Source organism: Eulemur rufifrons, chromosome 1 (assembly GCF_041146395.1).
Source record: "Eulemur rufifrons isolate Redbay chromosome 1, OSU_ERuf_1, whole genome shotgun sequence".
NCBI classification, from domain to species: Eukaryota; Metazoa; Chordata; class Mammalia; order Primates; family Lemuridae; genus Eulemur; species Eulemur rufifrons.
This window is the reverse complement of record NC_090983.1, coordinates 39,472,564-39,497,998: the sequence shown is the minus strand read 5'-3', so window position 1 is coordinate 39,497,998 and position 25,435 is coordinate 39,472,564. Positions and strand designations below refer to the sequence as shown.

At 37.9% G+C, this 25,435-nt stretch overlaps 1 protein-coding gene across 1 annotated transcript in view; it reads right to left on the bottom strand.

Annotated features, from left to right (window-relative positions):
- STAT4 (signal transducer and activator of transcription 4) overlaps positions 1–25,435 on the bottom strand; it is a 93,487-nt gene that overhangs the window by 63,046 nt on the left and 5,006 nt on the right. The window lies entirely within an intron of this gene.

Here is a 25,435-nt window from a genome sequence, read left to right as displayed (position 1 = left end):
CTATGCCTACCATTAGAATTTGGCCAGATCCTGTTGTTTAGGAATATTATTGTATGCAGAGAAACCCCATTTTTATGAGGGAGCATTCCTGAAATACTCTAGGTGAGAAAGATGCTGTCAAGCAAACTGAGCAAGGATGCTGCTGTCTGGCGAGGTGAGATGTTTCAGTGCTTGGCAATCCATTCAGATTGTCAGTGAACTTGACAGATACATGTAATGAATTCAAGTACTCCACACATTTAAAGTCATCAGCAGAAACTTACAGTTGCATGAAATGAAATATAGGTGTCCAATGAGGTCAGTAAGATGAAAAATGGTTAAAAGCTTCAGAGATTAGCCTTCCTGTTTTGTGAGGTCTTTTGGTGCGATAGCTGTTATTTTATCCCAGGGTTAAACCTAATGTGTTGACCTCAATATGTACTCAAAGCATGTTTATTGACTGAAACCCACAAGCCTATCCTTATTTCTTCTTTTTAATTTTCCTGCCTGTTAACAATCTGAAAGAAGCATGTCATCCACACTCAGTTCTTGATATAATAAAATTTATAAAATAACATTTATTGAGGATTTTCTAAGTGTCAGGCACTGTGCTAAGCTCTCTACATGAATTATGTCATCTACTTCCTACAACAAACCCAGGTAGTCTGATTCGCAAACATGCACTTAAACATCATGCTATTACTTTTAAATTGTTTCCAGCTTTTGGTTTTGATGTGGTATTTTGTGTTTAGGGTCAGCGAATGTGGCTTCAGTTTACCCAGGCCAAGTGAAAATATTCAGGACATAATTTGTTTTTTAACCCAATGATTACCATTCCTTCCTGGTGTTCTAATATACGGTCACAGGAAGAGCATCTCTGTGATAGATCTAGTTTTTCAGCAAGTATTTATTATGTGGGTAAGTTCCAAAATGTCTATAGAGTGAAGAACACAAAGTTTCTATAGGACATTTCTTTTTTTCATTAATGCTCACATTTTACCAAAAGGAGTAATTTCCATGATCTCTGAAAACTATTATTATAATCCATGAAGCAACACCACGGATGAAATAAAGACAGTATCTATTGTTTACCTTATAGAGAAGTAACAGAAAATAAGTGAACCTATTTAGAAAAAAGTAAACATAATAACTAAATTTAATCATAGGGACAGTTCTTTAGAGATGACTACCCTTTTGAAAACAGGTACTCTTTCACTTACATGCAATGATGCTTTGAGAAACAGATCCAGAAACTGACTCTGGAGTGTTCAGGACAAATAAGTGCAATAGGAAATGAAGGGGGGGCGAAGAAGACAAGGGACAGGTGGAATACTGCTTATTTCACTTCATCAATTCATGCGTGCGAGTTACACAAAGCTTAAAAGCAGCTGAATTTTTCTTACTTAGGAAAGGAAACCTTTTGGTCAGCATTAGCAAAACGGGTAATGAATAGGTTAAAAGGAGAAAACCAGTGCATGCCCTGGGACCGTGATTCTGTGGTTGAGCCTGACAGCGTCAAACCAGCCAAAAGGTCACAGCCCAAACAAGCGCTGTTCACTAATGGAAACCCCCCTACATTTCTAAAACTCTGGGTACATGCCCTTCAAAATTTGATAGAGATTCACTAACAAAATAGTTTTTCTTAATTGAATTTTCCATGTCTACTGAACTACCTGAAAAATAAAACTGTTTGTGAGACAAACGTTTTTCCATTTGGCAAAAACAGAAACCTCTTGGTTTCTACTGGAAAATTACAAATTATTAGGTTTATTTACTTTCCTATTTATCAAAGCCACTTGCCAACTACCTGAATTGTTCATACACCAGTAAGTGCTAGCAATGCATTAGCAAGTGTGTTTCTGCTACTGAGAAAAGCAGTTCAGATGTTTGTTGAGCACTTTTACTGATTTCCTGTGGTTCTCACGGCATCGCTGCAGGCAGGTGGAATTATCTCCACTTTACAGATGAAAAACAGAAGCCAAAAAGAAATTCTATTCATTCTGATGAAAATTCTTTTATGATTCTTTCATGAAAACTTGCCAAATAGCACACTTTAAGTATGTGTTTATTGTGTGCCATTATACCTCAATAAGGTTGCTTAAAATTATCATAAACTATATATTTTTGAAAGGAATGTAAAGATAAAATTTGGAGCAATTACCTATGTATGTGTAACATTTTGGACATAGGCTCTGGATTGGACAAAATAGATCATATCCTAATTCTCTCATCTCCTAGCTCCGTGACCTTGGCCGGCTGTGTGACCTTTCCAAGCCTCAGTTCCCTCATCTGCAAAATGAGGGAAATAACAGTAAGTACCTGCCAGGGCTGTGAGGATTAAGTTCGGTAAGGAAAGCAGTGAGCGCATGTTCCGGCACGTGCAGCGGCAGGTGCTCATCGCTACGCCGAGACCCACATGTGCATATGTTTGAATATATACGGACATGCGGATGCACATTTTTTAACTTGAACAGATAATGTGGCATAACCTGTATATAGTATAGGAAAGTGGTGAAACCAAAAGAAACAATGAATCAATCTATGAAAAAACGAAGCTTTTGTTATTACTGTTATTATTTTCCCAAGCACCATTTTATTTTTGACAACTATGGGAGGCATTACCATGACGCCCTTTCTGCAGCTGAGAACGTCGAAGCACAGCGAGGGTAAGGTCACCCGATGCGGGTGGTGGGTTTGGACGCGGAACACAGACGCTCTGTCTTCAAGCCTGGTGCTCTCTGGACAAGCCATTGGAGGAAAATTCAAGGTAATTTCTTGAAAGTAATAATTATTCTGTGACTCAGAATTAAACACACAATATACAGTCCTGTAGTAGAGCAAATATTAAGACAAAAAATCTTTCAGCCTGCACCCCACCGCTGGTTCCCTCTGCTCCCCGGCACAAAGGGCATTCATTCCCGCTGCTCTTGCCATGTTGGGCTGCTCACATGAGGGCCAAGTTGCCCACCAATGCCCTGGTCTAAGCTCCTTACATCTCCACTGCTTTCCTGCCTCTGGGTCTTCACGTAGTTGGTGCTGTGCACCTGTAACACCTGTCATACCTTTGTTTATGAAGATCCTACCTATCCACTTACAGCCAGTGCTGGCACAGCTTACTGACGCCATCCATTCATTTATTTGTTCATTCTTTTGTTCCTTTGTTCCACAAACTTGTACTAAACCACAATTTTTGCCAGGAACTGCTCTGGGTGCTGAGAAAGCTCACACCAAACAAACATCACCTCTTCTATCTTTGCCTTCTTGGAATCTGAACTTCCCTCTTAGTACCTGTATTATAGTTGTTATTTTGCTCTTGACAGCTGTGGCAGGGTCATAGTTCAGGGCTTGAGACACAGGGAAATGAACTTATTCAAAATTTATTGGGTTGTCAAGAAGGGGAAGTGCTGTATTTGATAGGATAAAAAAGTATTTGATATAAATAATGCTAAGAAACGTACACAAGGTAGTCACACTTAAATAAGATTAAATTGGTTTAAGAGACTCGAAGGAACTTTTGATGTCACAGGGCGATGTGGAAGGCAATCAGGTACCACTAGGGCCAAATTTGCTTTTTGTTTTCAAGTGGAAAAGGGATTTAATAGGTTAAAGATAAAATTTAGAGAGTGCTCCAAATTGGAGTTTTAGCAAAAAGCCCAGGGAAATACTATAGAGGAAAAATAATTACAGAAACCAGTATAATGAAAATCTGTAGAAATTTCTTATTTTTTAAAAGTACTTTTTTCACAGAGGAAGTTAGTTCTCCCAAGAGCAGCAAAGAATATCTGTAAATATTACAGATTTTTAGAACAGAGAAAGTGATTTATATAAAGAAAATATTTTCATACATATCACTTTTGATATGCCTTTCCCCTCTGCTCAACCACCACAGACAGGAGGTTCCCCTAGAGTTTATAGCTGATCAAATATGATGTTCAAAATACATCGTTTCTGAAGAAAGGCTGTGGTCTGGGGGAAGATGTGATATACAGGAAGCTGCTGTTATAATTTATTCTGGGCCACAATTGTTTTACAACTTAGGTAGCTTTTCAGACTTAGTTCACCTAACTGAATTGTGATAGAGACAGGAATAATTATAGATTAAAGTAGTGAAAACTCAAACCTTAAGTGCTGTCATATTCAACACCAAACTGCTAAAATAATTTGTAAAGTTAACTAAAACATAAGACTTATAGCCTGAAGTCTTACCAATGTCATGGTAATCAGACCAGAATTCAACAAAATGTCCCCCAAAATATGTTTTGCTGTTATTTGTTGCATACATATTATTTCTAAGATCCCTTTCATATGTAAAATGTGATTTTTTCTAAGATGTTTATGCATACAGTATAATAAACAAATAATGTGGTACACTCTGTGTTCAGGATAGAATAGTGATGAAAGCAAAAGAAGAAATGCTATATCAAAAAAGAAGCATTTAAGTATAGTTTCTCTCTTACTGTTCTATTCTCACCTCCTCCGTAAAGTTTAACAGGAAGTCACAACTCTCAGTTGCATAACTCGTGTTTTCCATTCTCTGAATATTTTTCAGCTGAGCATTTATTAGAAATATGAAGTTACTTCAAGTGAGAACACCATCACAACACGTCTTATCACATGTGACATCACTTCGGTCTGTAATCAAAGCACTGGGGCTCTCCCGCAGAGTAGTTCACTGCCATAAAGCCAATGCTGTGGACCATGTCCCTTACGGGTCACAGTGATCAGAGGTTTCCTTTGGAGGGGGAGGACAGCAAGTATGAAAACGGAGGAGGGTGGAGTTCTGCTTCTAATTCAGTTCAGCAGCCACATAAGGTTTTGTTGGGGCGGTGGGAAGTTATGTTCCCACCCCTTAAAGACAAAATTTCATATGCTTTTGTTTATGTGTTGTCATCTTTGCTATTGTTATTTTTTGTTTTAAGAACTGATGTACATTATTTAGTTTGTGCAATTAAAAAGGTAAATTTGTTGGGTTTTTCCCCCCTCTCTATTCTGTATTTTGATTTTTTTTTTTTTTTACAGGAAGCATGGAAGTGAATTACTTTTATAAACAGAATTTTAAAATCAGTTATCTGTTTTTCAATTCTACAAACCGTTATGGAGCATCTACTATGTGATAGACACTGTGCTAGGTATTGTGGATCCAAAGTTGAAAGAGCTGTAATTCCACTTCGATGTTAATTCATTGAAAATCTGTTCACCAAGAGCCCATTTGTCAATGTGATTCCTGGTCCTTTGTTCCCAAAAACTCACAAGCTAATAGAAAACACAGACATGTAAGCAGCCATGACATGTCTCCTGTGTTAGTGGTATGAACAAAGCTATTGTTCCAAGCTCAGAGAAGAAAATAATTCTTCTTTAGAGGTTAGGAATGGATTCAATGAAAAGATGTGATTGAATCTGGGCTTTGATGGAGGAGTCAGATTTAATCTGTGTTGCCTTTTAGTCTTTCTTTGTGATCTCAGGCACGGTGACAGAAAGAGAATTTTTTTAAGGCCAGTTTGAACTCCAGACTTCATTACAACCTAAGCACAAGGAAGGTCTGTCTTCCTTTTACTTATATGCTTTCACCCTGTGCTTCGAAGAATTCTTTAAAGTATGTGCATAACAGCCTCCTCAGCCACAGAGGACTCACCGAAGCAGTGAGGGCTACTCCATCCTCACTGCTCCCGGCCTGATGGGGAAGCCATTCCCAGCTGTGCATATAAAGGCCTGAAGGTGGATGGGCTCACAAGTTGTCACCTCAATACTGCACTTCAAAAGCCTTTGGAGTGGTTGTTTTTCTACACTGGGATTTCCCTTCTTCTAATTAGTGCCCTCCTAGCTGGTGGGCATGTCTTGCCTCTAATGTCAGGTTCATAGACAACCCTGGCTCAGGTGTTCAAGAAACTGAGTGTGTCTCAGTTGAGGTAGGACCAGGGATTACAGACAGACAGGAGATTAAAGAGAACCAAGGCAGCTGCTCGCCCAGATGATGCCTTGATGCAATTTACAATAAACAACCTAAGCAGTCTTGCACTGGGACACACAGCTTCATAAGAGGGGTGTTGGCTGGATTTCATCACCCACTTGTCCCTCTGCCTAGTTCATTTGTGTGGGACAACCTGCCAACCATGCTTCAATGCCTTGAAGATCCCTACTGTTTTGAAAACATCTGTTTTGATCTTTAGGCTACCTTATTAGATTCTCCAAAAGCTATGGAGCATTTCTATTGTGTCTCATTAGGTCCTTATTCATCTGCACACAGGTGGACAGAATGCTGTTCCCACTGGAGAAAAATTGCAATAGCTTATGGCTCCCTGTTTCCAATGAGGAGCTTAGGTCACATTAAGTATCTTTGTGTCCAGGCTGGTATGTGACTTTAGTCTTCAGAAATACTGACTACCTGCCAATGCACAGAAAGTGAAGAAGTCTTTGATAATTTGTGCATCTTCTTGTATATGTTATGCCAGAATTATATTCATCATATATATCATATACACATTTGGGGGGGTTCAAAATTGTACTTTGATTCTAAATACTAGGTCCTTTGTTGACTACTCAGGCAGAACGACTTGAAAAAGTTCAGATAAGACTGTATCTATTGCATAGTACTGCTTAATTTTTGCAAGAGTAAGGTATTAGCCAAGGACATTTGGTTGAAATGAACCTTATGATCATGGAAAAAACTTAGAATGCTGTTGGATTGTCAGAAAAACCACATTTACTTTGAATGTACTTTGCTCAGGACATGAAATGCTTTGGTAAGGGCCATGACTGACAGAGTCAATGGTACCCTTTCATTGTTTCCATTCCCAATGTGGATCAAAGATCACATGTACCCTTTGTCCCTTTGATACTGACAGAAGGAAATGGCTTGATAATGCAGTGCTTTTAGACCTATGATATGGTACACCTTCTCTACAGAACCATATGACCTGCTACACTCCTATCATACTCATGCCCTCCTCAGCTGGTCTTGTTGCTATGCAATTACTTTGCAAGCTAAAGTTCAGATAAGAAGAATCAGCTTAGTTATAATAATAAAACAGCCTAAGGAGAGTTAAGAAATGTTATTGCAGGTTAGAAAAAAATACCCCTGAGTAGCCTAGAAAATAATCTTCTAATAAAATCAGTGTAGATTTACAATAAATTAGAAGGAATAACCTTATAGATTTAGACAAGTTTTTGTAAGCATATTGCATACAATTTAGACAAAGGTGGCATATTTCAGGAATGGTACATGCCTGTTAACTTTCTAGTTAAAGCAGGACTCCACTGAAGCCTGCTTGAAGACTTAGCTCCAGTGTAGTAGTAACTACAATTGCAATTGTTTGCTTAATTTCTGTCCTCTGTGGCAGACTACACACATCAAGGGCAGTGGACACCTCTGTCTTGTTGCCTGTTATATCCCAACATCAGAAGTGCTCCTGACAGAGAACATTCTCAATACACACTTGTTCAATGAACGAATGACTGAAAGTAAATTTACTCAGACAAACTTCCTAGAAATGACAAAAGGCTTAAGGTGGATAGTAAATAAATCACTGGGAATCCATCACTTCCACTAAAAAAACAACTCAAACATCCCTCCTTTTGGAGGGGTAAAGAATAATGAACTGTATTATATGTGAAATGTACATGTGATTGTTTAGCATTACTTTGGGCAATGAGTCTCAATCTTGGCTTAAAAGTGAAGTATCATAAAAATGAAAAAACAAACACCACATGTACTCATCATTAAATTGCAACTAATTGATCAACACTTATGTGCACATATGGAAATAACATTCATCAGAAATCATGCAGGTGGGAGGGGGGAGGAGAGGATGGGTAAATTCACACCTAACGGTACAATGCAAGCTATCTGGGGGATGGGCACACATAAGTTTGACTCAAACGGTACAAAAGCAATTTATGTAGCCAAAATGTTCATATCTCCGTAATATTCTGAAATATAATAAAAATTAAAAATTAAAATAAAGGAATGAATGAATAAAAAAATCCAATTGAAACAAAATCTCTGGAGTAGGGCTGAGCCTGGCTAATTTTTAAATGTGTCTTCAGGGATTCTAATCAGCAGACAAAGCTGAGAACACTGAGGGCATGCTTTCCTAAACTTGTCTGATCTTAGTAAGTGCATGAGCTGCTCAGTCCATAACCAACTATAAGCGGTATCAGGGTTTTTAATCTTTACCAGTTTGGAATATACAAAGTGGTCTCTTATTTCAGCAGAGAAGCACTAGTTTCTAATCTTTAAGTCTGTTTTGACCTCAAATTTCACCTTCTAAAGAGTTGCCATTACTTCTAATTTAGCATCAACACAGAAGTAATTTACGGCAGGATTATTTTCCAAGCTATCCTCAGGCATTTCTTCTTGTACTAAAATAATACTTCAACAACTTTTGTTAGACTATATCTTTATTACTATAAGTTGAGTCCCATCTATCTAAAGTAATTGCGGTGTGTGATTAAGTGTCAGGATGAGTTGTTTGGACACTAAGTGCTGTGGGAGTTCAGAGGAGGGAAAAATCAATGTGGATTTTAATGACACGTAGAGCAGAACGTGGGCTGGAACTTGATGGATGGTGGGAAGAGAGGGGGACTGAGTGCTGGGCAGAGGGCACAGTAAGAAATGAGCAAAGAGTCTATTCTAGGAATACAAAATACCCATATCCTAAATCCACCATTGCTCATTTTTCTTTTGATGCTCCTGCCTGGGATGCATCTCTGCATTGCAAACTCCCTGAGTCTTCCCTCCCCTACCCACATTCCCAAACCTCTGTTCTCCAAACCCAGAATTGGAAGTGAGGGCTGGAGATCGACATTTGTAACAAGTTCCCCGAGTGATTTTTATAATGAGACACTAAATAAGGGGGATGAATCTGTCTACACAATTGAAGAAGAAGATAGATGGGACAGAATGTCCTCTAGAGAGAACCAAATGCAACAAACCAGCACTTCTGTTGAAGTAAATCAAATATACCATTTTTCATTTATCAAACTGGCAAAGATTAAAATACTTTATACCACTCAATGTTGATGATAGAATGAGCTTTTACGCATTGCTGGTGGGAATGTGAATTGGTACATTACTAGAGGACAATTTGGCAATTCTTACCAAGAACCTTAACATTTTTCACACTCTTTGACATAGTAATTCCACTTTTAGAAATTTATCCTAAGGCTGTGGTCTCAACCTTGGCAGTTTATCAGAATCACTTGTGAAGCTTTTATGAATTCCAGATTTCTGGGCCTTATTCCCTGGAGATTCTGGGAGTGAGGTCTAGAAAGTTGGTGTTTTAAAACACTGATGTAATTTGGGCTTATTTTTTAAAAGTTCAAGTAATAGAAAAATAAAAAATGGTGAAAGCCCCATCTTTTCCTTCCCCGACTCCATGTGGGCTATCATACTGGACATAGCCTGTGTTTCTTTAACTCAATACCACATATTATGGTCATCTTTTCATTTCAGTATATTCAGATCCATCTAATATTTTAATAGCTCCATAGCAGGCATGGAAGTACCTCAATTTATTTAACCATTGTGGACAGTTAAGATAGACATTTAAGATAATTTTCACATTTTAAAATTATGAATAAGACAATGATCATACGTTATGGATACCCTTCTCTTTACCTGCGTGAGAATTTCTGGAGGATAAATATCTAGAAATGGAATTACTTTGCCACATTAAACATGGATATTGACAAATTGCTTTCCAAAATGGTTTTACGAAATGTAGCAGGCATACCTAACTGTCTGCCAGAAATCCTTCTTCCTTTCTGATAGGATGCAGTAAGTTTTAGAAAGGGGGAGGTGGCAGTCCAGCCAGACATTGCATTTCCTAGATCCCTTGCATGGTGCTGGAAGCCTGTAACTTGTTCTTGCTAATGAAATGCAGAGATAGTGTGTCATTTCTAGGCCAAGGAATTTAAGACATCACTGTGACTTTGTGCTCTTTCTCTTTTCCTACCTTCTATTTGTCTGCAGATGCATCCAGCACCCTTAAGAATAGCTGAGCCACACAACAGAAGACACTTGGATCCCTGAATCTCCATGAGAACGAAGGCTACCCATTTATCTACCAGAATAACCAACATCAGACTGTTGTACACAATAAATAAAATCCTGTTGTCTGATTGCTAGTGTTATCCTCATTAATACATATCAGTTTAGACTCATGTCAACAGTTGGTATCTGCATTAAAAACAACAGCAACACCACGACAAGCAATTTTGATGCACGGGGTTAAGGCCCACTGTCCTAACAAAATAATCACAAATATGAAGGAAATTTTAATAATAGGTATGTGTACTTCACCTGTTTATACTGGTGAAAAACTGAAAAAAATAATAAATGTCCAATTAATAGGTGAATAAAAATATGCTGAAAAAGAGTATTTCATGGCATAGAAAGATATTGACTAAGTGAATGTATTAAGCTTGAGAAGGTTATAAAACAATATTAATTTTTAAAATAAGTTAATATTGGCAGTAAATATACCATAAAGTTCACAATGGTTATCAGTTAAAGATAGAATTACAGATTTTTTTTCCCTTATCTATGTTTTCTAAATATATAAGATATATATATCTTATATTTGTATATATATTTAATATATATACACATACATATATTGGATATGTATCACCTTTGTAATTAAAAAGTTGTTTAAAAATCAGTAGGTATAGTACTAAGCTGCATTAGCAAAAAGACATAACCCATAGAAACTCAGATAAACCCCCTGTATGGGTCAGGATTCATGTGGCTTAATGCTCAATAACTTAGAAGAGTTGGCTACCTTTGAGAGAAGATCTGAAACTACAGTTGTTCATATGTTTATCAAAAGCCCTTATATTTTACTAACAAATGCATGTTTCTTAATTCATTAGCAAGGTCAGAGATTAGAACCTATATTCATGTAGCTTTTAAGTAGAGTTAAAAAGAGCTATAGACTTCGGAAATTAAAAATCCCCAAAATACAATTTCTGTCTTCTAATGTGTGGAGAACTATTTTTTAAAAGATGAGGCTATCTTCCTCCATTCATTGATAAGTTCTTTTCATTCACTAAGTGAACAATGGGAAAATGGTTTGAATTTACAAGCAGAAGTGACAAAAGGAGGCATTTCCTGATGATTATATTGGTAAGGGTTTGGAAAGGCTACAAAGTCTGTTCATGCAATATTGTTCCCTAGAGATTTTCATAACAGGAAATAGATTGAGGTAGCTCAGCTGTGGTTTTAAAAACCAAAAGATAGGACACTCTGGGGGGAGTCATTCTTTGCCCTTTGACTTCTTGCTTGTAGATGAGAATGTAGAAGGGGAGAATGAGTTGTTTTAGATAACCAGTTGTAGCCCTTTAAAATGATTTAAGATACACGTGTAGTTTTAAATTTAACTGTGCTTATAAAGATAGAATGGAGTAAAAATTGGAAATGGGAATACCTGTTTCCAGAGGACTGGCTAAATTGTGGTACATCTGTAAGATGTAAAAGACTTACCTAAGAACACTGTAAAATATTTCTGGGAGAAATGAAAGACCTGAATAAATGGAGGGATGTTTCACATTCATGGATTGAAGACTCAAGATTGATATCAATTTTTTCCAAAATGACCTATAGATTCAATGTATTCCCAATGAAAATCCCAGCAGGTTTATTTGTGGAAATTGTTAAGCTAGTATTAATATTTACATGAAAGTTCCAAGAATCAAGAAAAATCGAGACAATTTTGAAGAAGGAGAACAAGGTTTCTGGACTTTCACTGTCACATGTCAAGATTATAAATCTACAGTAATTATCTACAATATGGTATTGGTACAAGGTGAGACAAATAGACTAACATATTACAGACTCACATAAATACAAGTCACCTGATTCATGACAAAAACACCACTGCAATACAATGACGAAGGGATGGTCATCTCAAAAAATGGTTCTGGGTCAATTAGATGTCCACATGGAAAAAGTCTATCTTATCCCTACCTCACACCAGCTATAAAAGTCAACTCCAATGGATCATAGTCTTAAATGTGAAAGGTTAAAACACTAATGGTTCCAGAAGAAAACCTAGAGGAATGTCTCTATGATCTAGGGCAAGCAAAGGTTTTTTAAATAGGACACAATGAGTGGTAACATTTTTAAAAATTAGAACATTGAATGTCATTAAGGAACTTCTGTTCATCAAAAGACACCATTTAGAACAGACTGAAAAGGCAAGTCATAGGGCAGAAGAATATATTTGCAATTCATGTATCTGATAAAGACTCATTTGGAATATATAAAGAACTACAAACCAAGAAAACAATGACAGACAAAACAATTTTAAAATGGGCAAAGTACTTTAATAGACACACACAAAAAGAGGACAGCAAAATGGCCACTAAGCATAAATTTCTCAACATTATTAATCATCAGGATAATGAAATTGAAATTACAACGAGGTTACCACAGACAAACACTGAAATGACTAAAATGAAAAAAGATTGACAATAATATGTGTTGACAAGGAAGTGGAGCAACTAGACTCTCATACACTTTTGTGGCAGTGTGAATTAGTACAAGTACCATGGCAAATCCTAAATCCAATCATCCTAAAACCCTACTATGCAATAATTCTACTTCCAGGAATATGCCCCAAAGAAATGATTGCTGGTGCCTACTAAAAGACACAAAAAGTTTGTTCATAATAGTTTTATTCATAATATACAAAAACTGGAAATAGTCTAAGTTTCCATGCACAAAAGAATAAATAAATAAATTGTGGTATATTTAGACAATGGAATATTAAGTTGTAATTTAAAAAGAAAACAAGAAAAATACATATACACACAACATGAATAAATCTCATTATATAGCATGAAAAAAAATCTAACCCCAGAACAATCTGCAAAACTTCATTCATATGAAGTTCAAGATAGCCAAAACAAATCTACAGTGATGTAAGTCAGAATAGTTGTTATCTTTGTGAGTGGTTGACTGGGAGAAGCATGGGAGAGATTTTTGGGTGCACGAAATATTCTATATCTTGATCTGGTGGTAGTTACATGGATGTATATAAAAAATTCATTGAGCTACACAATAAAGATTTGTATTGTTAATGCATAATACACTTTACTATGTAAGTATTAGGTATCAATAAAACATTTTTAAAAAGTGATACACGTTGTTCTAAGTGCATCATTTTCATATGATGCACGTAGACCTCAGTTGGACCTCAATCTACATCTCTTTCAGTTTGACTGTATAACTTTCTCATGAGAGCAGAGTGGGCAATGAAATGAAATGGCAGAGCCTCTCCTATGCAATCTCGAAGTGAATCTCTATGACTTTGTCATTATACTGTGGTTTTTTTTTTGTAGTTGTTGTTTGTTTGTTTTTGTTTTTGGTTCAGGAGCTTCAAAATCTTCTGCATTCCTAGAGTCCAAAGAGTCAGAGTGCTTGACTCAGCTCCTGGAGAGTTGGTGTTGGTCCACCTCCCCGTCCCTAGGCACAGGCTAGTTCTAGGGTGTTTGTCTTTGCCTCCCTTTCTCTTTAGTCCTGATTCCTATCCAGGGTTAGTGCATGTTCTCTCATTTTCAGATGATTAGTGTCTCCTCCTCCTGCTGAAGGTTTTCCTCAGCTCTTCCTGCTTCTGGTCTCAGCCAGGCTTACCTTCTGTCACATATGCCATATGTTCTAAATACAGATGTTTGACTTACGAGGAGGTCCATCCCGATAAACTCATCGCAAGTTGAAAATATTGTAAAGTGAAAGTGCATGTAATATACCTAACCTACTGAACATCACAGCTTAGCCTAGCCTACCTTAACGTGCTCAGAACACTTACATTAACCTACAGTTGAGCAAAACCTCCTAACACAAAGCCCATTTTGAAAAAGAGTATTGACTGTCTCATGTAATTTATTGACTAGAGTTTGCTGTAGCGTACAGTGTGGGTTGTTACCCTTGTGATCGTCGCTGACTGGGAGCTGCGGCTCACTGCTACTGCCCAGCATGGAGAGAGTATCCGACTGCATATTGCTAGCCCAGGAAAAGATCAAAATTCAGAATTTGTAGTACAGTTCCTACTGAGTTTGTGTTGCTTTTACACCATCATAAAGTTGACAAATGGTAAGTCAAACTATTATTGTAAGTTGGAGACAGTCTCTGCACTTGTTTGCAAAGCCAATTCCTTCTCTCCTTAGAAACTGCTGATTTCAGCAAGAAAAATCTTATAATCTAAATTGCTCTTTATGGACTATATCTAAACTTCATTTGCAATAATGACATGACATTTACTCCATTTAGTTAGGGATAATCATTGCAATGAGGTAATATCCATATTTTCAATGTCAGCTCAACTCTTTATTTATTAAACAAGACACCAAGCCTCTGCTATGTGCTGGGCTCTGTGTCAAGCACTGGGAGTGCAAAGTGAATGCACTCAAGAGCTCACAGTCTTGTGGTGGAGGAGACAGATGAATATGCAGACACATTAGTTCTAGTTACTCTTATTAACTTCCTACTTCCATTTAGAATTCATCAAACTCATCGTGTTATCCCACCTTCCTCCCTAAACCTAATCTTCATTATGCATTAACATCTATGTGATAATCCAAACTAAAACTCATCATCTCTTATTTTTCACTCTCTCACATTCACTCATTAATGACATGTCAGTTCTCTGACCAGATGATTTCACAACTCCAGCACATATTTTTCCTCCCCATTGCCCCTGCCTAGCTCATAACCCTATTTCCTTTTCCTCGAGCTATTTCAGTAATGTCCAAGCAGGTCTCCCTGCCTCCAGTTTCATTTCTGCTACTCTCTCCTCTACACTGTTGCCACCATGAAGTCTCTATCTTTATATTTCTATCTGTCTCTATCTCTAGGGAGACTTTATTCTTCAGGGAAAGGAATATAAGAATCTAAAGTAGGAGATTTGATGAGTTGATGTGCTCAGCTACAGAGAACCAATGTGATACCAATCTTTTCCCATATAAATCTTGACAGATACGAGGTAAATTATAAAAATCTGGCAAATTATCAAAGGCAGCTATTTTTTTAAGGTTTGATATGGTACTGCTTATTTTCTCATTCACATATCTTTCTACTGGAGCAGAGGTCACAGATTAAATGAGAGAAAATAGGCAGGTTCTTGACATTATAGGCACACATGAAGTTCTCGTTTTTTTAGGCACCAACATAGCTCTTGGCTACCTGTACACTTCACAGCTCATTGTGTACTTAGGAGCTCACTGGAGATGAGATCACTATGTTCTTAACCAAAATAGCCAATCAGAGAACCGTGGTAAGAGACTATGGAAGATCAACTATCTCCCAAGCCCTTGGCTATAGACCCTCATTATTGGAAGAGAGTAGGTGGGAAAACTAGTTGTCAGTTGAGCAAATCTTTTTGTCCCCAGGTCATCTCTAGAGAAGGCAGTAATGAAGGCCCAGAGAGTGCCTGGTGGCTTGATGGGAAAACCAACTCTTTCCCCAAATCATGAACTTCTCGTTGGTGAAGTAAAATGGACACATTTGAAGTGATTTGTAATGGCCCATTAAAGGCCATTGCTCAATGCTTATGAACTAAATTTAGATAGCCACTAAGTTTAGATATCTACCTGTTCATTGCTCACTTTAAATCACAAATTTTAAAGCTAAACATAATTTCTAAGTGATTGAGATTATATTGACTGCCTTGTTTAGAAGTGGATTTATTTATTTTTGCTCCCACTTCTATACTTTTGCTTATTAAACCTACTTTTATGAAATTTATATAAAAATGTTTCTAAAGACTTATTTAAGGTAACAAGCTTTGTGACTTATCTCTGTTTTGGTTAAGTATCTCTTTGGAAAGTTCACAAATCACAATGGATTTAGAACAGTGTAGACAGCTTTCTTTTAGGTCTTTATCTCCATGCAATGGGGGCAACTAAAATAGCAAATTATTTTTTACAAATTGTTAGAAAAATGACACAATTCTCCTACTTTAAAGGTGAATATCTTCCCAATATTTTCTTGGCGACCACCATGATGCTCCCAGCAAATGAGGCCAATATATAGTAAAATTCAACATGTGACTTTGAACATCTTCATATCCTCTTTCTCAACTGGTATCTGTATCACTCCACCCGCTTTCTCAGTGGTGTGGTTAGTCATCGCACTAGAGGCTGTAGAAATCTCATTTTCTCCCTGGCCATGGACTGCACTCTGGGTTGGCAGCTTCTCTGTAAGCTTCTGTTATAGGCTGTCAGGTCAGCAGATTCACATGCCCCCATCAGTGTTTCTGGGGTTTCCATGGCAGTTCCTGGACAGATTGTGTGGGCTGCTTCTGTAAGTACCCTGGATGAAATGTTTCCTAAGACCAAGCTTTGGACTTGAGTTTTCATTACAGGAATAGTTTCGTTTTTTTTTTTCCTTTGGTACATTACAGCCAGTTTTTGTGTTAGGGAAAACAAAATCTATCCAGTCTGTGGATAATTTGAGGAGAGGGAAAATAGAGGCTGGAATGAGAAAAAGGAAAAAACCTTTCAGCCTCAGGTGAGTATCTCCAATATTCTTTTGCCTACAGCAGACAAAGGCTGGTTCTTTCTAGAGAGAAAATCAGCTCTGGATATATTTTTGATAAAAATATATATTCATTTCATACATTGGCTTAGAAATCTTTGATAGTTCCCTATTGCCCAAGTCCAAACTGCTTAGCATGGCACTCAAGGTCCTCACACAACCCTTTTAATGCTTAAAATGCCTAGCTTGTTTGGGGGATAGGCATTCTCACGTTGGCATGTCCTAGAAATCCAAATGTTTCTACCTCGGCAAATCATGATTGCAGATGCCTCTCCATGCTGCTTACCATACTACATCATAAATATTTATTTGCACTTCATCTCTCTTCTAGGTTGAAAACTCTTTGAACATAAGAGTTTTATCTATGTCCTCCTCACTTTGTGTCTTCAGCAGTCAATACTAGCATGATGTTAAAACCCATATGATGAAATTAATATTCAATCAGAAAATATCTATGGAGTAGATAAGCAAGTTATATGAGCCCTACTTTTAAGAACTCCAAACTGTCATTTGGAATAAAAATGATGTTTCACTATACACAAAGTAATTATTGCACAAAGAAGTCCCAGACTCTGGCATAAACTTCACAGAAAACAAAAAGTAAGGGAGAGGAGAGATCATTATGGATTCAAGCATTAAACTGTTAGAGAAGATTTACTAAGGAGGAAGAGCAATCTAAGCAGTCCTGAGTAAGACAAATGCTTGCAGAGTTTGCACAAAATGATTCATGAATGAAATGCCAGATGGTTGGGGGTTTCAGTTGATCCTACTGGATTCCAGTTTAGCGTGATGTGCGCAGGGCAAGGAATTGTGATGCACACCATCCACCTTCTGACTTTCCCAAATTATGTAACAAACAAAATCTTGACAACTAATTCACATCTCCTCTTAAATGGCACAAGACACAGGTCTCCAAGCTTTTTTTTTTTTTTTTTGAGACAAAGTCTCACTCTGTTGCCCGGGCTAGAGTGAGTGCCGTGGCGTCAGTCTAGCTCACAGCAACCTCAAACTCCTGGGCTTAAGCGATCCTACTGCCTCAGCCTCCCGAGTAGCTGGGACTACTGGCATGCGCCACCATGCCCGGCTAATTTTTTGTATATATATATTTTAGTTGTCCATATAATTTCTTTCTATTTTTAGTAGAGACGGGGTCTCACTCTTGCTCAGGCTGGTCTTGAACTCCTGACCTCGAGCGATCCACCCGCCTCGGCCTCCCAGAGTGCTAGGATTACAGGCGTGAGCCACCGCGCCCGGCCCTCCAAGCTTTTGAAATATGAGTGCTGTGACACTGGTATCATGGGATTATCTCAGAGGAAGACAGATTTTGAGGGCATGTGCTGGGGAATTGGGGAAATAACTGCGGAGAGACTGATGAACTGGCCACCACCCATGCCACCCATGCATGGAAAAATGGCATGAAAGATCGAACCCTCAACTCAGAGTTCTTTCAGAGTTAACACAAAGTGGCTACATGTTCTTTTCAGGTCTCAGGTTGAGGTCATCTCTCTCCTTCTCTTTGTGTGCGGTGTGCAGAGGGGAAGGAAGAGGAGTGAACTGAGAAAGCAGCATGAGTTAGAGGATAAGATCTGGCAGACTCAGAGCAGCTCAATATCGACAGCAACTTGTTTTCCTCCCTAGCACTGCAAAATGTATTTCTAACCCTCCACCTTGTCGTGTTAAAAATCTCACCTCACGGGATATTCAGAACCAACAACAGGATTTTAACAGACTGGACAAGAAGGAGCCCAGCCATGGCTCAATTTTCAAGGAGCTTTTAGCTCCAACGTGTTTTTATTCAACCTCACCCAAACGACCTCCAAGAAATAGGTCGTGGTGGTACAGAGAGTAGGACACGCGGGTGTGGATTACACTACTGGCACGTATCACCTCTGCTACTATGTTTAAAACTCTCACTAATAGGGTCATTACCCTTGTCTGTGAAAAAAGCTCTGTAGGTGGTGGGATTACTAACCACAGAGTTCACACCAAAACCCTGAGCAGGGCTTTCTGATTGATAGAGACTTTTTTCTAGTATCAGCTAAGATCGCTGATTCCTGTTTCCCCCTACTTCCCTAACACTAACTTTTGAGGAACAGCCATAGAAGTTCCTTTAATTTAAAAACCAAAACATGAGAAGTGTGAACTTTTTACACTTGATCTTGCCAAAAGGCCCAAAGGCGATTAAAGTGTGAACTTTTTAGATTGCGAGCTTCATGACTTCTCCCATTTGTATTCCTGGTGCTTAAAATGTGACTGTTACCATAGTTAGCACTCATTAAATATTTGTCGACTAAATAATAAAATTTGCTATATGATATTTATAAAAAGTATACCCAGCAAAAAATTATCCAGAAAGAATGAAAATGAAGAGATGAGTTCATTTACCAGTTAGCAAATGATAATGAAAAGAAAAACACACAGTGAAACTTTAAGATGAAAAAATAGTAAAAGGGTCAAATAAGGATGTGTGATATTGAATTTTTACAATTTCAGTTCACAAGTAAGATATTATCTTGTGCTTATGCTCCTTACAACATAGTACCAATATATGTAAGGTAAACACTTCTAGAAGTTTAGGAGAGGTGATAAATCCATGGTAATAGAAAAAGACTTTTCAACACGTCACTCTCAAAAATCAACAGAATTTTCCAACAGGTCTCCCTGTTTCTTCTTGACTCACAACAGTTCATTTAGCATCCAGAGTGAGCTTTTTAAAACAGATATCAGTTCATGTCACTTCCCTGCTCAAACCCCTCAGTGGCTTCCTGGCACACTCACGGTAAGACTCGGATTTCATGCCAAGGCCCACAGCTTCTTCGTGAAACAGCCCCAGCTCATCTTTTTGCCTCACCATCTTTCTATTGCTTCATGTTTTAGGTGCATTCTTTTACAAACCACAATTTGTCTTATAGCTGCTGAGTTCTGTCCATTTAATATATATTACCTGGATTTTTAAAAACATTGTATTTTGTGCTTTCAATTTCTTATGCACTCTATTGTCACTTGTTTAAGTGGTGTTTTTGAAATTTTCCCAAGCATGCTTAACTTCTGTGTTTAATTTCCTTTACTAATTCCTTCTAAAAGGTATCTTTGTGGTTAACTTTCAATCTTGTATAATAACTTAGCTTGGTATAGAGTTTTGATAGATATGGTATTCTAGCTCAGTTAAGAAATTATTCTACCCTCTTTTCACTTGTTACTGTTTTAGAGTTGGCTTTTAGTCTCTCTCTCATTTCTTTGTAGATAATATATTTGTTCTTCCTTGTAACTTTTAGAATCTTTTCTTTCTCTCTGGTATCCTGCACTTTTTAAAAAATTTATCATGTTTGGGATTCATAGTTTTAAGCATCCAAGGATGTGTGGAAGCCACTGTGTCAGCTCCTACTTACAGTTTTGTTTTATAGTTTTTTCTTAATTTTTGGTTCTATAATTTTCCTTAATTTGTGATAAGCTTATCTATGCATTTAAAAGTCTGTTTATAATTTATCTAGCATTTCTATATATTTCATAGGGGAATAGTTTTTAAGTTTATCTAGCCAGCAAAAAAATTCAAAACTAGAATTAAGGACCATTTAGACATGAACAATGAGAGCACTACATACTAAAGTATACAAAAATTGCCTCTCATAAATGCATGTATGAGAAAAGCAGGCTGAAAATAAAGTATTTGAATAAAGTTAGAGGACAAAGAAGTAAAATGAAGTGATATGATGCATATATCACAGGATTGTTGTGTGATCTATGACCATAACAAGTGTGGGTAAGGACATTGAACTGGAACTCTTACCCTACTAGGGGAGTGTAAATTGGTATAATCATTTTTGGAAAATAATTTGGCATTATGTAGTACAATTAAAGATGTGCACAGTCCATGATTCAACAATTCTACTTCTAGGTATATATCCTAGAGCAGCGGTCCCCAACCTTTTTGGCACCAGGGACTGGTTTCATAGAAGACAGTTTTTCCATGGACCAGGGGTTGGGGAGATGGGGGGCAGATAGAGCTCAGGCGGTGATGTGAGTGATGGGGGGTGGCTGTAAATACAGATGAAGCTTTGATTGCACGCCTGCCACTCACCTCCTGCTGTACAGCCCAGTTCCTAACAGGCCACGGACTGGTACCTGTCTGCGGCCTGGAGTTTGGGGACCACAGTCCTAGAGAATGTCTTATATGTGTGCACCAAGGGAAGCATGCAAGAATGTTTGGAGCAACATTGTTAGAATTAGCAAAGAAATACTACAAATAAACCAAGTGCCCATTAACAGAAAAAATGGATAATTTGTGATAATTCACACAATGGAATACTACATAACAATGAAAATCAATAAACCACTGCTACACACACCAATACATCAATATGGATGAATCTTGGTACTGTGTTGAGTGAAGAAAGCAAGTTACTGAAATATATAGCGTGACCTCATTTATGTAAGTTTTAGTAGCTTGCAAACCTAGACACTATATTGTTTAGGGATACAAATATATGTAGTAAAACTGCAACAGAAAGGAAAAGACTGATAAATGTAAAGTTTGCATCAGTGGTTACTCTGGGTGGGGAGAGAGCAGAGTGGAGTTAGGGGGGAGACACAAGAGGCTTCAACGATAATGGTAGCATCTGGGTATAGAATGGCAACAATAGCTAGAGAAGCCAGAATTCTCTGATGTTTTATATTAGCAGAGGTAGATGGGTGCTGAATTCCTATACCATGGTTTCCTCGACTGATACCATCTGAATGTCCCAGATGGAGATGCTAAGTCCTAGGAACAAGCTGTGGGCATTCATATGTATGCTTCTCCCAGCTGGTCCAGTGAGGGTTGTGCTGTAGCCGACCCAGGGAACTAGAATACATTAGAAGACAGTTTATCATCTACATTTAGGGAGGCATGCATTATTGAGATTTACAACTACCCACACTAAATCACAACTGCGACAATAATGAAAAGAAAGGTTTCCTAAGAAATGAGGAACTTTCATTCTTCACACTATTCCTTTCTATTCTGTTTGAGTTTTCTCTAGAAGCAGGGCTGATTTCAGTGGATATGCATCAGTAAGGCTAACGTTGTTGGATCCCATAGCTCTTCTGACTAGTCAGTGCTCATGCTGTCTTGGTTATAAAATAGCTCCCATATCACTCCTAACTACAAGCAAAAAACTCAGGTTGGCCCAACACTTCCCCGGTCTCTACAGACCAATGTCTACACATAGTTGAGAGACAGAAAGAGAAACCCAAGAACTTTACACTCAGCCATGGCGTCCTTTAAAGTACCAGACATTCTTAAGCATGAAAGTTCTCAAAGATTACAGCACCATTGAAACCTTCTTGAAAAAACTGCTTGATGTAATCTAGGCAATTCAGAATGAGTCAAAATTTAAAACCTCAGGAATAGAGAAGCAATGGTAAAAGAAGTGGCAATGAGTACTGAATCCTCGTATACTTAAAAGTAATGTGTGAAATTGCAGTTATACAACAGAATGATAATGTAACTAACAAAATATAATATAACTGACAAAAATTGGGGGGTGGGGGTATGAGAGGTGGAAGCAAATTTATGAATGCTAATTTCTCCTCATATTTAATAGCATGGAGTCAATAGATAACTGCCTGAAAGTAAAATATGTAGTTTAAGAAATAGTAAACATATCTTATCTCTTAATGCCTTTCATAATTTTTTTCAGTAAAAGATAAAATTTTATTTAAAAAAAACATATATAGCATGATTCTTTTTTGATCCAAGTATTCCTCTGTAGCTATTCATTTATTCAAAAGCTATTTATTGAGCACCTACTATGCGTCTACGCACACTTTCTAGGCACCAGGGGTATAGCAATAAATAAAACAAAATCCCTCCGTTCATGGAGATGACATTCTAATGGCAAGGAGACAAGTAAACATAGGAAGTCAGAGATTGATAAAAGGTATGGGGAAAATAAAGTAAGGTAAGAGATATGGGGGGTACCTGGTGTGTGGGTGAGAGAGAGAGAGCGTGCGTGACAGCACAGCAGTAGCAATCCTGCCTCCATCTGCATACACACATGTAGAGAGAGATGTCTGGAATGATGCTCATCAAATATTAACATGTAAATTTCTAGGCAGGAGATTTTAGATTATTTCATATTTTTTCTTTGCATTTTTTGTATTGCTTTAATTTTTTAAAATTATGAGTACACAGCATTTTAATATTTTTAAGTCACTCTATTCGAGGGAGGAAAGTGAAAAAGGAGAAAAGGTTTACAACAGAAAGCTCAAGAACAAAGATCCTGAAATCATGCTCTTAGATATTTACCCAAATGAGTTGAAAACTTAAGCCTATACAAACACCTGCACAGGAACGTTAAAAGCCGCTTTCTTCATAATTGCCAAAAATGAATAGACAAGCTGTGGTATGTCCTTACAAGAGAATATTATTTAGTGGCAAAAGGAAATGAGCTATCAAGTCATGAGAAGACACAGAGGAACTTTAAATGCACACTGCCCAGTGAAAGAAGCGAGTCTAAACAGACCACATAGGGTTCCGACTGCCTGACACTCTGGACAAGGCAAAACCATAGACAGCAAAAAGATGGGTAGTTCCCAGGGGTTCAGCGGGGAGGGAGGGAGGGAAGAACAGTTGACGGGCAGAAGACTTTAAGGGCAGTGAAATTCTTCAGTATGATGCTGTAATGGTGGGTGGCTGACATATATATCTGCCAAAACCCACGGAACTGTACAACACAAAGAGCTGGCCCTCATATAGTCTTAGACTTTAAGTTAATAATAATGTACCAATAATTGGTTCACAATTGTAACAAAGATACTACACCAGGGCAAGATGTTAATAATGGGGGAAACCGAGAAGGGGGGTGGAAGGAAGTATATGGGAACTTTCTGTGCTTTTTGCTCAATTTTTCTGTAAACCCCAAACTGCTCTAAAAATAAAATTATTTTTTTTTAAAAGTCCAAGAGTAGGGCAGAGCATTCTTGAAATACTTGGGGCAGATATTTGTTTTTAGCAAACCCTAACATAGTTCTTACTACATGCTTTAAAATCAATTCTTTCAATGCTCCTAACATTTCTGTGGGGCGGGCACCAGTGTAATACTGCCGGGGACACTGAGGCCAGAGCAAGCAAGTATCTTGCCCCAGGCCAAATTGCCAGCGCGTGGCAGAGCCAGGATTGGAGCAATCCTTGTTCCCAGGCTTGACCGGAGTCTGCCTCCCATAAAGGGGCCAAGGCTAGCTGAATAATGGTGCTCGCTTTTTCCACTTTGGAGCTTCTCGTATTTACCCTGGGGTAAGTCGCTTTGTTTTGTCTTTTGTAACAAGCCCTTCCAAATTCTTACTGGAAGTAGGTGATATAAATAGTAAATTAAAATATTAAAAAGAGAGGACTCAGCTGCTCTGCAAAGAACCAGAATAAGTCTACCTTATACTCTCTTAGTTCCCCAGGTACAATATTGTTTGTTCCTTTTGGTGTAATTATTAAGATGGTTTGTATTTAAAATCCCACAGGATGAAAATAGTTAAACCAGATAAGCCCAATTTCAATAGTCTTTTGACAAGAGTATTTTTCTTTGTGAGGGAGAGGGGGATCTTGTTTCATCAAAAAGACTTGCCATATCAAAAAAAAAAAAAAAAACTCAGTGGGAATATGACAGGTTAAAAAGAAAGATAAAATGCAGGTTTGTTTAGGTGTAAAACCATAGTTGACAATGTTTTTTATTACTGTTTTCTACTATGTTCTTAACTAATACAACTACCCAATAAGGATAGTTTATAAATCAAAATATACAAGAACACAAGAAAGAGCAAAATTTTTTTTCAACTCAAAATATCTTAATTGACCAAAGTATATTTTGAGTTTCTAGTTTTCAGTAGAAGCATACTGGGTACTGGAGGGAAGGAGATCAGTCTCATATACTCAGAGACCTTGTGATCTGGTTAGACACATCCAGCAGGGATGAAAGGGATACAGGGTGATGCAGCCAGTAGTCTGTGGAGGATGAGAACACAGGCTAAAGCAGGTGGCGAAGGTTTCCTGGTCATACTGGGACCTACTCAAGTTCTCCAGGGATGGATGGGCACTGGATTGGAGGAAAAAGGGTGGCGGAGCATTCCTGGCCATTGGACCATCATGGACAAGGCCCAGAGTCATTCAAGAGTGAGCTCCACATGTTTGGGAACAAGCAGTATATCTATTTTATTGAGGCAGGGATGTTGAGGAGCTTGAGGAAGTTTGTTGGGAAATGTCCAAAGAGGAAAGATGCTGGAGGACCAATGACATAAGCAGAAGTTTGTGCTTGAGTTGAAATGTGACTGGGAGCTATAGTAGGTTCTTGAGCAGTGAAGTAGTGAGATAGAAGTGCTGCTTTAACAAGGTTTGTCTGATAAAACTGGCCAGAAGAGCAGCTCCCCTCCCAATCCTATCCCCTACTCAGAACAAAAGATGGGCTGTATGCTTACCCTTGATTTCCACTAAAACAATCCTGCTATCCTTATCCACAACAAGACCCCTTTATCGAAAGCCTACTTTTGCCAGAATAAAAGGTCCAGTCTTCCTCACAATTCCAAAAGGTAAGTAATAATCATCCTAGTTTACATTAAAAGATACAGGTCAGCAGTCCATGTTCATAGTTTATTACCTAAGCATTTCTGGGTTTAATTCCCTATTAGCCTGCCCTTAATTCTTTAGAGCCCTGATTCACTCACTTCATTCATTCATCCCTTTAATCAATAAACACTGCACATATTCCATATGTCCAGCCTTATGCTGGGTGCTGGAAACTCAAAGCTGAATACTCAAGTCCCTGCCTCAAGGAGTCCATAGTTTGGGAAAAGACAAACACAGAGAAATAGAAATAATGTAGAATATACTAAATGCTATGGCACAGAGATGTTCTGGGTGCTGTGGAAACACAAACACATGGGCTTTGCCTGGGTAAA